A 16,134-nucleotide genomic window follows, 5' to 3' on the forward strand; every position below is an offset into this window, starting at 1 on the left:
ACCCCAATCTGCACCATTACTTTAAAAAAAAACCAGGAAATGAACAGGATAAAAATGGGGGGGGAAAAAAAGCCTCAGAAGCAGGCGTGGGGAAACTACAGGGCCTCCTGGCAGAGCCTCCCCCCCCCATAACCTTTTATAATAATTTGAACACTTTTTAATCCCATAAGGTACTAGCTATAAAACAAGATTGTGAATGGCCCTAACGCCAGCAGATCAGCATAAAACTAGGTATAACAAGCGCGTGCGTCGGTGACCAACAGGGAAAAGGGAACAGAAAGGAAACTGCTGTTCCAAACCCAGACTCCGGACTCCCGGTGTGACTGAGGATCGGATCCTAACCAAGAAACCTTCCCCAGTAATCCTTCAAACTGCATCAATCAGGGACTTTGCTGGAATCACCTGGCACACACCTGGCATCGAGGGACTATTGATAAGTTGCCAACCCATGTCTGTCTGTTGTTTTAAACAGCCCAGGGACTGATACCCTCCCAGTGTCTAGCTGGCCTGCAACAGATTGATCTATTTATCTGTTATTATTTACTATTAGCTCTTTAATATTGCATTAACTGCTTATTGCACTTATCTTTCTGTTAACTGTTGTATGTGTGTAAGCTATAATAAATTTGCCATTGTTTTACTCCCAACTCTGCCTCCTCGATCCCAAACCAAACAGCTGAGTGGCTAAATTAATATACTCACAGTGCACCTGTGACAAAATTGGCATCATGAACAGGATGGAGGATGGCGAGTTTGGAGGGAAAAAAATGGTGCAGAGGGGGCAGAGGGGTGGACTCCGCTGACTGATTTGACAGAAGAGGTTACAGGCATTAAGAATCAGGGGTGGGATAAAGAGAGGTTGAAACCTGCCTGGAGCGATCCCACAACAGGACCCTGTCAGTGGGCTGCGTTCACTGCCATGCAGAGGGACAGACCTAAGAAGGGATGCCTGTCTTGGCTGTTGGCAACCTGCCTAAGACTGGGAGCGGAGGAAGCCACTTGGCTCCATCAAGAGAACCAGTCCCTAAAAGACTGAGTAACCCAGCTTGAGAGGGAACTAAGGGAAGAAAAGGATTCCAGCACTGTCGCATGTGCGGCTGCCAGAGCAGCTTAAGATCGACTAGAAATACTAGAGTGTCGGGAGGGAAAAAATACTAGTCACACAGGCAATCGCCTCCCTTGAGCAGCAAATGCAAGTGGCATGATCAGTCAAACCTTCCCCTGAAAAGGTCCGGCAGTGTCTTTATGGCAAAATTACAAAAAATGAGCTGTGGGATGACTCAGAAAGCAAGAGTCATGGTGAAATTGCAGAAACTAAACCAGAAAATAGTAAGTATGTGAGGCTTGCAGAAGAGGCCTGCGAGATTCCACCTCCTTATGCCCCACTAGCCCAAGAGAATTTAGGAGGGGAGTTAACCCAAACCTTCCCAGTACTGATAACCTGTGCAGGGCCACAGGGGGGCAATCTCCAGATGGAGACATGTTCCTTTACTCGCATAGAAATCAGAGAATTGCAAGAACAACATAAGGCCAAACTGGGGGAGCAAATAATAGACTAGTTAGTGCGAATGTATGGAAAAGGAGCCTCGGCAGTATCTGTGAGTCGCACTGAAGCACCACAATTGATTCTCTGCCCTGAACTCCAGTTGGGTCAGTGGGTCAGGCAGGACCATGACATTACTCTGTTTTCTGCAGCAATACAGGCGGCTGCTGCAGGTTACGGTAACATGGAAGAAGAGCTTAACCCTCCCCTGTGGGCATAGGCTAACTTAGAGGAAGCTATCCGTGGTCTGTATCAGCTGGCTTTAACTGAGCAGGAATGAAGAACTAATGACAGAAGCCATGTGGAGGAAGTTCTGCCGGTGAGCACCGACAGAATGCACTTCAGGCCCGCTGGCTTTACAACAAGAGTTAGTAACTCATCCGGTAAGAAAGGCAATCCAGCAATTGTTACAGCTTCTGCCCATTTTGTAGAAGCCAGGGCTTCCCAAACCAATAAAAACTGCCAAGACCATGGCAGTGGCCCCCAGGCCCCCAAGAAAGATGACCTGGCAGGGGTGCCCCCCCCCCAGTCCAGGAGGGGCACAGGGAACCCCCTACCAAGTAGTAGGAGTTGGAGGTGCCAGACAACCAGGACATGTAGTCTGACCCACTTTCACCTTGGCCTAACGGCTCCATAGTAACAGCAGTAATGCTCCGGGGAGGGCCGAATTGGCTAGGTCTGAACATGTTGCAGGGGCAGCAGTTTATCCTTAAGCAGGAAACCTGGCAGTTTGGCTGCGCCAGAGCCCAGGAAAGCGAGCAGGAAGACGCAATGATGGCAGTAACCCGATGTTTTAGGACTCCACTCACCCTGCCAGCCATGAAGGGGGTACATCAACCTCAACACCTCACACCTCCAGAACCAACACAACCCATTCAAGACATTATCGACTGGCAGCTGGACAATGGAACCATCATTCGAACTCATTCCCCATACAACCGAGTGTTGCGGTACATAAACAAAATGGGGATTAGCGATTGACTGTTGATTTTAGAGCTCTGAATGCCAACACTGACCATCTGACAGCCGCGGTCCTGTCCATGCCTGCACTGACGGAAAGCATTAAGTGTATAGTCCTCAGTGGATGGAATCCGTAGACATTAAAGACATGTTCTTTGCTATCCCCATCCATGAAAAATCACTGGCCTTTGTTTGCCTTCACATGGCTGGGACATCAGTACACTTACACCATCCTACCCCAGGGTTGGGTGCACAGCCCCACCTTGGCCCACGGAGTGCTAGCTGCGGTGGTCCGTGAAGTCCAGTTAAGCCACCTGAAGGTGCATGTCTGGCAGTATGTCAATGATGTCATGGTGGGGGGCCAAGACAGGGAATTAACCATTTGTGCTTTTGACTCCCTAAAGGAGAAGGTGCAAACATTTAAGTTCACGCTGTCCAGCAAAAAGATCCAAGAAGTCAGACCCCAGTGTGAACTCCTGGGAATCCAATGACAGCAAGGTGGGCCCACCATACCAGCTAAAGAGCTGCAAAGCCTAGTAAATACCCCTGCCCCCAACAATGTAAAGTAACTGCAAGCCCAGCTGGGAGCGCTTAATTTCTGGCATCTGCATGTCCCCAAGTTTAGCATGTTGGCCCGGCCTCTGTATAATTTATGCAAGAAAAAGGCACAGTGGGAATGGGGCCCTGAGCACCACCATGCCATGCCAACTACCCACGCCTCCCTAGCAGCACTATACCCAGAAGAGGAGCTCTGGCTCCATATAAACGTGTCCAACGGGGGGCACCCATTACAGCTTATGGCAGAGGGATACATCTAAAGCAGAGGGAAAGCCCCTGAGGTTTTGGAGCTGAGGCTAGAAGGGAGCTGAAACCCAATACACCCTGCTAAAACATGCTGTGTGCAGCAGCTGCAGCTTTAGAAGCCACAGAGGCCCTGAGATGGGAGTTGCCTACCGTCATAACCACCTATTCTGGGAATGGCATTGTCTGACTGACACCTCCTGCCCGGAGGGAGGGCCCAAGATACAACAGTGCAGAAGCGGATCTATTATATTTTAAGTCAGGCCCAACAGATAACCCCAAAGGGGCATTCACTAGTGAGGGGAAAAAAAAAAAAAACCCCACAGAAAGCACAGTTAACATATACCTAAACACAGCCAGCTCTGATGAGCCATCTCTCATCAAGGAAGCACCTCCCTTCTCACCTGACATGGAAACATCAGAAAACGTAGAGGTTTAGTTTACCAAAGTCTCAGCCAAAGGTCATATCTGGAGAAGTGCTCCCATACAGGTTCAAGATGGTAAGCAGCTTACAATGGGGGGAAACCGTCAAAGTGTGCAGTATGCCGAACTGGCTGCTGTAGTCAATGTGGCCAACTATGAACCATTACTAGGGTCAGGCTATACAAAACCCATTTATATCTACTGTGATTCATGGATAGTAGCAGAGGGATGCACCAAGTGGCTACCCCTGTAGAAAAAGGAAAACTTCAAAAGGCGAGGCAGAGACCTTTGGAGCTGTGATAGGTAAGAGGCTTTGTGGGCAATGGCACAGGAAGGCCTTCCCCTATATATACACATGACATGTTAATGCAGCACATGGGAGCAAAAAAGCTGAAGGGCCTGAAGCAAAGTGGAACAGGCAAGTAGATAAGCTAGCCAAAGACAGCACAGAAGCTTTTGTTGCTGAAGCAGGGGCTCAGCCACCCTCAGGGAAGGTACCCAGCCCCTCCCTCCAGTAGACCCCTGGAGTGCTAGCCGCAGAATGGCTGCATCAGCAGCATGGGCACCCCGGCTACGATGGCACTGCTTGCCTAACAGCCACCTGGAGCATTCACCTAACTAAGAGGGAAGTGTAGGAATTAGTCAACTCCTGCATCACCTGCCAGTAAGTCAAAGCACGACTAACTCCTGCCTCAACTACCCCTTTGTCATTACACAATGGGAAGGTAATATAAAGTTACATTGCTAAATTTGTTATAAGCCCACTTCCCTACACCCCCAGAAAGCGACAGTATGTGTTTATAGCAGTGGAAGCAGTCACTAGAATAATATTTGCCTGGGCCTCTACCAAGCACTAGAAAACCTGTTGGTCATCTATCCACCTCCTGTAGAGCTGCAAAGTGACAACGGTTCACATTTTTGCAACCATCTTGTCCACGAGTGGGCTGCAAAACATCACGTGCTGTGGACCTATCACATTCCCTATCACCCACAATCTAATAGACTAGTAGAATGAGCCAACAGTATCTTAAAGTGCAACCTGTGAATGGCTGCTAGTTTGGCCCTCAAGGACTGTGACCTGCACCTGAATCACTCAGTCAACTGGGCCAACAATCAGCCCCGCACTGGAGGAAGCCCCATGCAGCAAGCCTTTAGTCAAAGCAGGCCCCACGAGCTGGCAGTGGAATGGCCAAGTGGCGGTTGGGGGAAACTCCAGATGACAGACCAGGTAGTAGTTAGGCATCTGCAGGGGAACAAATGGGAAGAGATGCTAATGGCATGGGACATACATAACTCATGGTGGGTGTCAATGTCAGATCTATCTAATGGGAGCCAGACTCCATTTTATCTTGTTCCTGCATATTAGGTCCGTCTGCGGGCACAGCCTCGGGCTACTCTGGAGTCATCATCCTGTTCCAGAGTAACACCGCCACCCTCATCCAGCAATGAAGGGGTGGAACGCCATGACGGGACTGCTAGTCGTTTGCTGTTATTCAACTAATGTAGGGCATTCCCATACTCCCACACCCCAGATCGCACCCACTGCTAAGGCCTCAGACTCACTGAGATACTGGGAGCGCCCAGCTCCAATTGAAGACGTGCGAAACTAGTCTCTCAGTCATTGGCGATGGATTATGAACTGGCAAGGGGGAACCTGTCAATATTACTGTGAGACAGGGTGGTTTCCTCCCATATGCCAGAATCGGGAAAAACAAGTGTGGAACAGGGGGGAAACTGTTGTAGCTTCTTCCAATAGCCCTGGTGCTGTTATATTCTGCCTGCAGGTACACTGCGCGCCCCGGGTCCCGATGTAATCACTGCCGCAACCCCACCTGCAGCTCGAAGTTCTACAACCACCTGGAGCCAAGCAGGCGACAAAACCTCCGACACCACTTCCACAGGAAACAACTGCTCCACCAGTTTCTCTGCCCGATGATACTTTAGCACAATGGTGTACAGCTCACCAAATACACCAGTCCTCCAGGTACAGCAAAGTACTATGATAGTTTAAAAACAGCTCTTATGCTGTCAAAGTACTAGTCCATGGAATGGGAAGCCAACAGGTCCCATGTTCCAGGTATTTTGTGGTTCCACCATATGGATGAAGCGGGGCATGCTCACAGAATTAAATATACCATAGCCACATATCGCCAGATAGTCTGGGAAAGTCTGCAGGGCACAGCCCTAGTCAACCCAGAAAAACTAGCCGAACCCATAGGGGGCACCGTGCCAGAATCATTTTTGCAAAATACCCACACCATAGTCGTACCTGGACAGTGTGTGTTCAAGTACGCACATGGACATTCACTCCAGCAAATAAACCAACCTTACTTGTCTAATGTCACCCCATGGTATGGTCCCCAAAAAAAATCTCAAAATCTCTATCAGTGCGTCCCTACAAAAAAAAAACAAAAACAAAAAAACAAAAACCAACCCTCATAATTTCATGTGGAGCAAAGATCCAATCCACAGATCACGTAGCCTGCCGTGCTATGCCTGGGTCTTAGACTGACCCTCATGCTGTATGTGGTACATGTCAGGCCAGCCCTAGTACCTGTGCTAATCATGCAGCCTTCCAGAACATACTGGAGATGGTAAATTGTGACAGGTAAAGTATCAGTATAGAATGGTGTGGACCACTTGTGAACTAGGCACTGTCCAATATCATACATTTTGGTAACCAAATGAAAAATTATTCATCTAGAAACAAACCAGTGAGGACATAATTAAACAGTGTATATTCTGAAAACCATTGGTTCTGAAAGGACTTTGAAGCCAAGTAGACAGCTAACAGAAAATTGATTTATAGTGAGACAGTGAAACCAAAAAGGATCAAATTCAACAGGATTCATCTGAACAGAAGAAAGTAGGAAATATTACCATATTGGTGAATTAACCATTTCAAGCCACTAATACTGGAATATATTGTCCATTTCCATAGTACACACTTCAGTATAAATTTTGTACATCTGAAAAAGGTACACAAAGAGGTACAAGAATGATCTCTGGTCAATAAACACTACTGTAAAATCAAAATAAGTTTAAAAAAATATCTTTTTTGTTGTTGTTTTCGTCTCTACTGGAAAGAAGTTTGATGCATCTTTAATTGGACCAGACCTAAAGAAGGGTACTTGGCATCAAAATACTTGTATAGCATGCCTCCCAGCTAGACAGTTGGTCCAATAAAAGATATCATTAAAAACAATTCTTGCTCATCTTAAAATCAAACTATGATGTTTTTGATTCTCCAGATTATTTTACATTTTAAAACTAAATTAACACATTTTTGGGCCCAATATTTTTTTTTATTCTCTTGTCCTTCCTGTCACGATCACATCTTACTTTCCAACTTCCCTCTAAAAGAGAAAGAAAATGAGATTCTTGCTCAACTCTGGGACACATGTATAATCATTAAAAGAAGCTAGCACTGACACATTTGCAGATGAGGCAATTGTCACTGCTATGCCCCACCTCCTATACAGATCTCTCACTGAGCCCAAGTTTGTGCCCATTTGCCAAAATTATAATAGAATCTTGCTGTGAAGACAAAGCACCCTCATACAATCAGCTAATCAGTTCATAAAACATGCCTACAAATGTTCAGTCAAAGTTATTCTCAAGAGTTTCAGAAGAGCCCGTATTTGTCAAAGCAAGGTAGAACAACATATATCCATTGTAAGCAGCAAGCATACACACATGGGAAGCCCCCTTTTTGAAGTCCAATGACAGGATGGGCCAGGGGACATAAAATTGAAGCTTTCAAACAATCAGTTTGTGTACTTGGATTAAAGTGACATTGCTGAAGTGCTATACGCAAGAATACTGCCACATCACAGTAGACTTGCAGTCCGAATCTCATCTAACCTGAACTATCAGAGTGTGTTTTGTTCACCAAGAAGCTTTGATGACGAAGATGAAAGACAAACTATAAAAAGAGGTAATTGATGCAGTTGTAGAAGTTAAGACAGTTACTACAAACAAGCCTTCATTATTTTATAAGACAAATGGAAACTTGACACCCTCAGTTATTTCTCCTCAAAGTTGCTTGGCTCTCTCATAGCACTTATGCATCTTTTTTCAGCTCAAAAAATGTTATTCAGGAGTTTTCATGGTCACAGGCTAAGCACTTGCTGAATACCTCACTGACCAGTACTGGGTTTGCACTGAATGTTTCTCTCTAGCAGCCATGTTTCAGGGGTGCAGGTTTAAGCTGTGTTGGTCTAAGGACATAGGCAGACAAAGTTCTCTGGGTAAACGCAATATCTTTTATTAGACCAACTCAAATATTTTGAAAATTTCTCCTTAGCAAGCTTTTGGCCACAAACACCCTTCATCAGGCTGACAAAGCATCTGCAGATGGTCTGTGCTCTTCCTGGATGGAGTGGTAAGTAGTCAGAGGTCAGTACATATGCAAGAAAGCCAAATGATGCAGCCAGGAGTAGTCTGAACCATATCATGAGTGACTACAGGGCTCTGGGGGCCAGGCTTAAGAAGACAGGGGCACAGGTGGTCTTCTTGTTGATCTTCCTGGTCAGTGGTTGTGGTCAGCATCACAACACCTGCATCAAAGAAGTCACCCTGCAGCTCCAGAGCTGGTGTCATTGTGAGGGTTTTGGCTTCTTTGAACATGATCCACACTTCCGTGAAAGGGGCATCCTGGGACATGATGGTCTTCATCTCTCTTCGAAAAGGTAAGGGTCTGTTCTCTTACAGGTTGGCTGATCTCCTAAGCAGGGCTTTAAACTAGGTTTGTCAGAGGACAGGGATGCAGACGACAGAGAACCCAGCATCAATAAGCCACGCACTACAACAGCCCACATAAGTACTAAGGGGCCCAATGGGCATCAGAACAGGGAGGTACCAAGGACACCCAGCAGGGGGCTCAAGTGTCTCTATACTAATGCCTGGAGCATGGGGAACAAGCAAGAAGAACTCGCACTCCTGCTTGCAAACAAAAATTTCAACTTAGTTGGGCTAACTAAAACTTGGTGGGACACTACCCACAACTGGGCAGTAAGAATTGAGGACTATAGGCTATACAGACAAGAGAGTAGGAAGAAAAGAGCAACACCACCCCACCGGCTATGTCAAGGAGCAATATACATCTTCCATAATCAAAATGGGACCAGAAGAGGGGCAAATTGAAATACTGTGGGTCAGAATGCAAAGGGGTCAGGAGGAAAGGGACTTGGTAGTGGGAGTCTATTACAGGCCACCACATCAAGAGGTGGAGTTGGACCTGGAATTCTCCAGACAGCTCTCAGAGGATGAAAAGTCAAGGGACAAGGTTGTCATGGGTAACCTAAACTACCCTGACATCTGCTGGGAAGAGAAGTCAGCTAGATCCAACCATTCACATAGGTGAAGGTCCTGTATGCAGGTTAAGAACCTAACGCAGGAAGTATACCAGTCCCACTAGGGGAAATGCCTTACTGGACTTGGTACTGGCTACAGGGGGAGGACCTGGTGGGGGGGGATATACTGATGCAAGGTAACCTAGGGAACAGTGACCACAGTGATTTGACTGAATTCACCATCCGGTGTAAGGTGGGAAAGATAACCAGTAGAGCAGAAGTGCTAGACTTCAGAAAGGCTAACTACAGTGTGCTCAGGAGATTAGTTAGTGAGGCACTGAAGAACAGGAGCATTAGTGAGATGGGAGTCTAGGAATGATGGTTGTTCCTAAAGGAAGCAATCCTACAGGTGAAGAAGGAGACAATCCCACTGCACAGGAAAGAGGAAAAAAGGACCAAGAAACCCTCTTGGCTGAACAGGGAAATCCAGGAAAGCCAAGGGGCAAAAAGAGGCTGTGGAAGCAGGGGGTAGCTACCAAGGTGGAGTATACCTATTTGGCCCACACTTGCAGGGAGGCAGTCATAAAGGCCAAAGCAGAAAAGGAACTTAGGCTGGCAACAAAAATTGAAGACAACAAAAAGTCCTTCTTCCAGTATACAGGGAGTAAAAAGAAGGTGCAAGATAGCACAGAACCCCTACAGGATAAACTAGGGCAATTAGTGACAGATAGGAGAGACAAGGCTGAGCTCTTCAATGAGTTTTTTGTCTCTGTATTCCTGAACATGGATCAGGCCATATGTCCCAACTGGATCACAGACAGGCACAAAAGGGAAAGTCAGGCCACCAACTGTTAACACTCACTTAGGGACACTTGGAGGGACTGGAGAAGGGCCAATGTGGTCCCTATTTTCAAGACGGGGAGGAAGGAGGATCTGGGTAACTACAGGCCAGTTAGTCTCACCTCTATCCTCAGAAAAACTTTTGAAAAAATTAAGGACCACATTTCTGGGAGACCAGTGGGAAAAACAATGCTGAAGGGCAGCCAGCACAGATTCATAGCGGATAGATCCTGCCTGCCTAAACTTGTTTCTTTTTATGACAAGGTCACAAAATGTTTAGATGCAGGGAATGAGGTAGATGTCATCTACTTTGATTTCAGAAAGACTCTGATACGGTATCTCATCCTATTTTCACACATAAACTGAGTGGCTGTGACACATATGATTACATGGTCAGGTGGGTGGCAAATTTGTTTAGGGGTCACACCCAGAGTGGTGGTGGATAGATCAGTATTGACCCGGAAAGATGTGGGCAGTCGAGTCCCAAAGGGCTTAGTCCTTGGACCTGTGCTGTTCAATGTCTTCATCAGTGACTTGGATGAGGGCGCGGAAAGCACTCTGTCCATATTAGTAGATTATGCCAAATTAGGGGGTAAAGTTAACACACTAGAGGGTAGGGAACAAATCCAGGCAGATCTGGACAGGTTGGAAAGCTGGGCGGAACAGAAGAGGAGGCAGTTCAACAAAGACAAGTACAAGGTGTTGCACCTAGGGAGAAGGAATCACCAGCATGCTTACAGGCTAGGGGAGGACCTTCTCAGCAGCACAGCAGCAGAAAGGGATCTCAGGAGCCATTGTTGACACCACAATGAATGAGTTAATGTCACGAAGCGATCAGTAAAGCTAACCGCACTTTATCACACATTAGCAGGTGCATGACAAACAGGTCCACAGAGGTGATACTTCCCCTCTATGAGGCATTAATAAAGTCACAGTTGGAGTACTGCATCCAGTTTTGGGCGCCACACTTCAAAAGAGATGTGGACAACCTCAAGAGAGTTCGGAGAAGGGCCACTCGTACGGTTAGGGACCTGCAGGCAAAGCCCTACGAGGACAGACTGAGGGACCTGGATCTCTTCAGCCTTCTCTTGCAGTGATCTTGTGGCCACCTCCAAATTCAATTAGCCAGGGTGGGCAGCAAGGAATAGGAGATGCTCTGTTTACCAGGGCACCCGACTTGGAGTAACTAGGAACAATGGCCACAAACTGACAAAGAGCAGATTTAAGTTAGACATGAGGAAGAACCTGTTTACAGTAAAAGTTGCCAGAATCTGGAATGGGCTTCTAAGCGAGGTAGTACTCTCCCCTACCTTGGAGGTTGTCCTAGGGGCACAACAGGGGAGCTAGAGACCCTCCCCACAGGGGACCCCGGGACAGGGGCTACACATCCCAGGAGAAAAAAACCCGGAAATCAAAAAGTACTTACCTGCCACAAGATGCCAGACATAGGAGGAACAAAGAGCGAAGCCCACACGGCTCATTAGCAGCAATTATCTACAGCTGGAACCAGCGGGTGATGTCAGGAGTGATCACCAAAAAGAGCGGGTGAGGCAAAAGGAAAGCTGACAGAGAAAGGAGGACAGCAGGCAAGACAGTGGAGGCTCCCTATGCCAGCGACAGGCAGCGCTGGTGTGGAAAGGTGGATATCGCTTGGGGAGGGGCATCCCAAGTGGCAGCAATTAAAGTACAACCCCATGCTGGTCATGGGCAGCGTCAGCGTCCAAGGGAAGACCTCACTCCTGAAGGAGCAATAGGAGCCCCAGAGACAGTGGACTTTCCACTCCGGGTTTCCACAGATACAAAGCAGAGGAGAAAGGCTAACCCAGGGAGGAACAGAAAATACCCTCAGTGAAGGGAGAGAGCAGAGCAGCACCGGGGTACACCTCCTGGCTCAGGTTCTAGGGCAGAGAGGGGCAAGGAGCAGGTTAGCCTGATCTCTCCTCTTCTACCTCCTCTTCTCAGCCAGACTGGATGACCTGCTCCACAGGGCTGTAAACTAAGCCTGCTAGGGGACAGGGGACTACTGCCACTGCTGGCTCGTTGAGCAACCCCTGCAAAGCCAGCAGGCCAAACACACACACACAACTACAATACTCTATCTGTACTACTTGAAGAAAAAAAAACTCATGTCTCAAAAACTTTAAAGATAGTGTTTTCTTTCCCACATTTACATTCCAAAATAATCTGAATTTCAGTTTTTTCATTCAGATTATCAACTAAGGAACACATGGTTAGGAGCACTAGTGGTTCTTAAAAACTCAGTCTTAGATTCATGTGAAAAAATTACCTTTTTAAAGTAATTACAGTTTCTGGCATTCATAGTTGTGAAAAGTTAAAAAAAATTGATGTTAACGTGGCCTAAAGTTTTAAAAAAGCAAAATTGAAAGAGCAAAATTTACTGTGGTTTTTTAGGTTATATAAATCTCATTATTTGGAAAAGGGAACCTGAACAATTATTTTTATTTATTTATTTATTTTAATTACTAGGGTGGGAGAATTCTAAGGCTCAAAAGGGCTCTCCTTCCTACACTCAGTGTTCCGTTCTCTTCAAACTTGAGAACAAAGGAATGTAAGAACAATGAGTAGGGCTTGGATTTTAACTAGATCTATCAAAGTAGGTCCACAGACCCCTGTGACCATTAGAGTAAATAAGGTCCAAAAGACATTCCACTGCAGGAGAAAAGCTACAGGACTCAAATGAGACACAGAGTCCTGGTGAACATATAAAAATGCATTGCACATAATTGTTCTGTCAATATCAGGTTGAAGTAAAAGCATTCATCTTCTCTGTTTCAAGGTCAGATCTCTCACATAACTGTTTCTAGTATGGAGAATCAATAGTTCTATCATTCAAACAATACATTAAAACAAAAAAACACTAAAAAAGACATTAGTTCTTCCACAGCTGCCACATAGCAACATAGGACTATTCCTCTGAATACAGAATTCATAGCCTTAATCCATCCAGTTTAAACAACAGAAATGACTTCCTACTCCTATTCCAGTTTAACAACTTTTGGGTGTTAAACTGTATACATACATCGAGTCTAAATTTTAATTTGTTTAAAGTCATCCCATTACCTATAGTTATCCTATTTAAGCCATTCTAAAACAAACATTTCTATCTCCATCTAGATACTTGCACCTTGATCCTGAAACAATGTAATTTAAAACTGACCAGCCCAAGGAAGTGTCCTTTTCATCAGAAATGTGTAAAGGGTGGGTGGATATAACATGTGTCCTCCTTCACTCCAGGTCCAAACTGACAAAAAAAAAAAAAAAAAAAAACAAAGACCATTAGCCACTTTTCCTCTCTCTCTAAAAGATATCTACTGGCAACTCTAGGCACTATATAAATCTCAAATCTGTCCCACAAACCACCAGCCCCTCTTTTTAAAATACTGGTGTTTACAAAAATAAACATCTTTTTGGTACTAAGATGCCCAAGTAATCTCACATGCACAATATAAATATTCAGATGACAGCTTCTTATTTAGCTCTTTTGAATTTTAGATGTTTAATACTGGAAAATCAGACATGACTAGGGGCCTACCTAATTTGCAGGGACTGTCCGATTTTGCAGGCAGAACATGAGCCTGGACAGCCTTTTTGCAGAAGAAGTGTAGCAGCCCCCTTCCCCACACTTTCAACTGGCCAAGGGGCCCTGGTGGTCCTGCCCTTCGCCTCCAATTCACCATGAGGACTGTCCCCCATGCAGCCCCATCGCTTGCCAATGATTGGTGGAGAGGGGCGGGGCCATATGACAGGCAGCCCTTGAACTTGCGAATTCAGTAGGTCCCTAAACATGACTCACTGTCAGAAATGATCTTACATTTTTGGTTTTAAGAGTGAGTGCTGCCACCCTGGCAGAATTAGTTATTATCATGACATTCAAGTTTAATCTACTATCAAGAATTATGCCACAACCCACTAGCTTAAGTAACTCAAATTCAGCACTGTGAACGCTGCAGGTTTCTGAACATGCATATGCTTTTGCTTTAAAGTTCATGTACATCAGATAAAGAGCTTTAGCCCCACTCTTTACCTCTGGAGACAGAAGTGACTAGAGGATCCAAGAAAGAAGAGATTCAAATTAATTGGCCATGCCTTCAAGCCCTCATTGCATAGCAATAAGCTGCAAATTTAGACAGTGCTGCACACCAGAAATGCAAAGCCTTCTACATGAACTCACCAAAACCTAATCCAACCTTCACAGTGAAGCTGGATTGATTTCAATACGAAAAAGCCATCAGAAACGTCAAATAAATATGCATAAATGACCTTTGTATATTTCTGTTCATCCATCCTCTCTCCAGAACGTCACTTTGGTTTCTGTCTCTTCGCTTCAATCTCCGAAAGCTGCTCTACTTGGGGTTCAATTACTTCAAGTACTCCCCATTCCCTCCTGCACCCTGAAACAGCTCACCACAAAACACCAAACTGAAGCTTATACAAAATATCCAATGGGGTGATTTATCAAGGAGTGATGTTGTTACTTTGAATGTCTTAGAAATTAAGGGAGAAAGTTCCTGAAAACAAAGTGGACAAATCCAATGTACTACACAGATACTGGCCTATTCTGTTATCTTTTAAATATCTGAATAAAATTGGGAAAGTCAAAATTAAGCACTCACGGAATTCATATCATCATAAATAGCTGAGAATCAAGTTTTTCAAGCCATTTATAAAGTAAGTTATAAACAGGGAATGAGTCTCAGAACAGCAGAAACTTCCTATGCCTAAAGGGTGATTACACTCAAAAGCTTGCTAAGAGCTTTTTTCCAACTACTCAGGTGATCTAATAAATCACATCTACACAAAGAACCTTGGCTGGTTATCACAGAACATTCATCCACTTTACATTCATGGCTTTTTAACAACAGCAAAGATTTGCAGGCATGCAAATCTAAAAAAAATTTTAAAAAACACTGCGATAGTTAAGCGCACCTGTTTAATACATTTCCATCTTCCTATATTTGTTTTAATGTCTACCCCTCCAAAAATTGCTTCTTGTTTGTATATGTCTTGCATTCTTCATTGATTCTAAGTATAGTCATTTACTACTAGCTCCAAAAGTCATACTAGGAGTTAGCAGAATGCACTACAGTAAAAGCTGCATAACAGTTTTTCTTCCAACTCCTTTACAAGCTAATGAGAGCATGATGAGAGCAGATGCCTTTCCCAGGGCAGTATGAAAGTAGAGTCAGAGTCATCCACAATTGTAGCTTTTCAGTTTCTACTATTAAAAAAATTTCCAACACTAAGAGCAAACAAATTTCCAAGTGTCAAAATACATACTATCTTCCTAAATCTACAGATAGGCTGTTCTAGCGCCATTGCTGTTGCTCAAAGTTTTGTTAAGCAGGTGCAGAAAAGAGAAGCCAAAACAATTCACTACCATCATTATCTCCATAGACCTCAGCATAACAGTTAAGAATCAGGCCTGTGCAAAGCAGCAAGTATTTGCTTTGGATTTGGTCAATTCAGAGGCACAGTGATTTGATTCGGCAATTCAAATTACTGTCTCGATGCAATTCAGCCGATTCAGATCCAGAGATCTGGCCATAGACTATACAGGTAGCAGTCCTTCACGACGCTGGACACAGCTGCCTTCAGCTGGTAAGTCTGTTGTGGTGGGCAGAAGCAGGAGGGAAGGGGCATAGGGGAGGCCAGATCAACATCCCCACAGTAAGGGAGGGATTGGGGCTGGAGTTGGGACAAGCTGCCCAATGTGGGGGGGAGGGGTTTGCAGTGTGCAGGACTCAGGGAGGGAGGCTCCCACCACTGCACACAGCTGGTCTGAGAGCTGCTCTTCCAATGGCTCCTCCAATGGCTCTCACTGACAGTCCAGGAGGGTATGGGAGCGGGCATGTGCCTCCAGATCTGCGTGGGGTGGGCTGCGCTCCGGACGGGCAGAGGAAGGCTCTGGGAGCAGGGACTATGCCCTCCCGCTGCTTGCCCAGCTGGGGCAGGGAGGCGTAGGACAGACAAGCAGAGTGCAGAGGCAGAAGCCACTCCAGCCTCCCCGCGCTTCCTGGACAAGCCATGGCTTTGCCCCACACCCTGCCCCAGCTCAGTGAGCAGCAGTAGGGCACGGAAGCAGGCAGGCAGGGCCGGCAGCAGAAACGACGGGGAATTTTAGGGTAGCTGCAGCCCTGCCATAGCCCCTGCTCTACTGCACTCTATGGGGTGCGTAGAACCAGGGCTATGTCCTGTGCTGCAGCTGAGGCTAGCTGCCTGGAGCACAGCCCAGCCTGCCCTGCACCGCTCGGG

General features: G+C 45.9%; 1 protein-coding gene across 2 annotated transcripts in view; it reads right to left on the reverse strand.

Moving 5' to 3' along the window:
* The window catches only part of LOC109321881 (WD repeat and FYVE domain-containing protein 3), a 517,024-nt gene that overhangs the window by 238,431 nt on the left and 262,459 nt on the right, over positions 1 to 16,134 (reverse strand). The window lies entirely within an intron of this gene.

This window comes from Crocodylus porosus, unplaced genomic scaffold (assembly GCF_001723895.1).
Source record: "Crocodylus porosus isolate Cpor-Errol unplaced genomic scaffold, CroPor_comp1, whole genome shotgun sequence".
Taxonomy (NCBI): Eukaryota; Metazoa; Chordata; order Crocodylia; family Crocodylidae; genus Crocodylus; species Crocodylus porosus.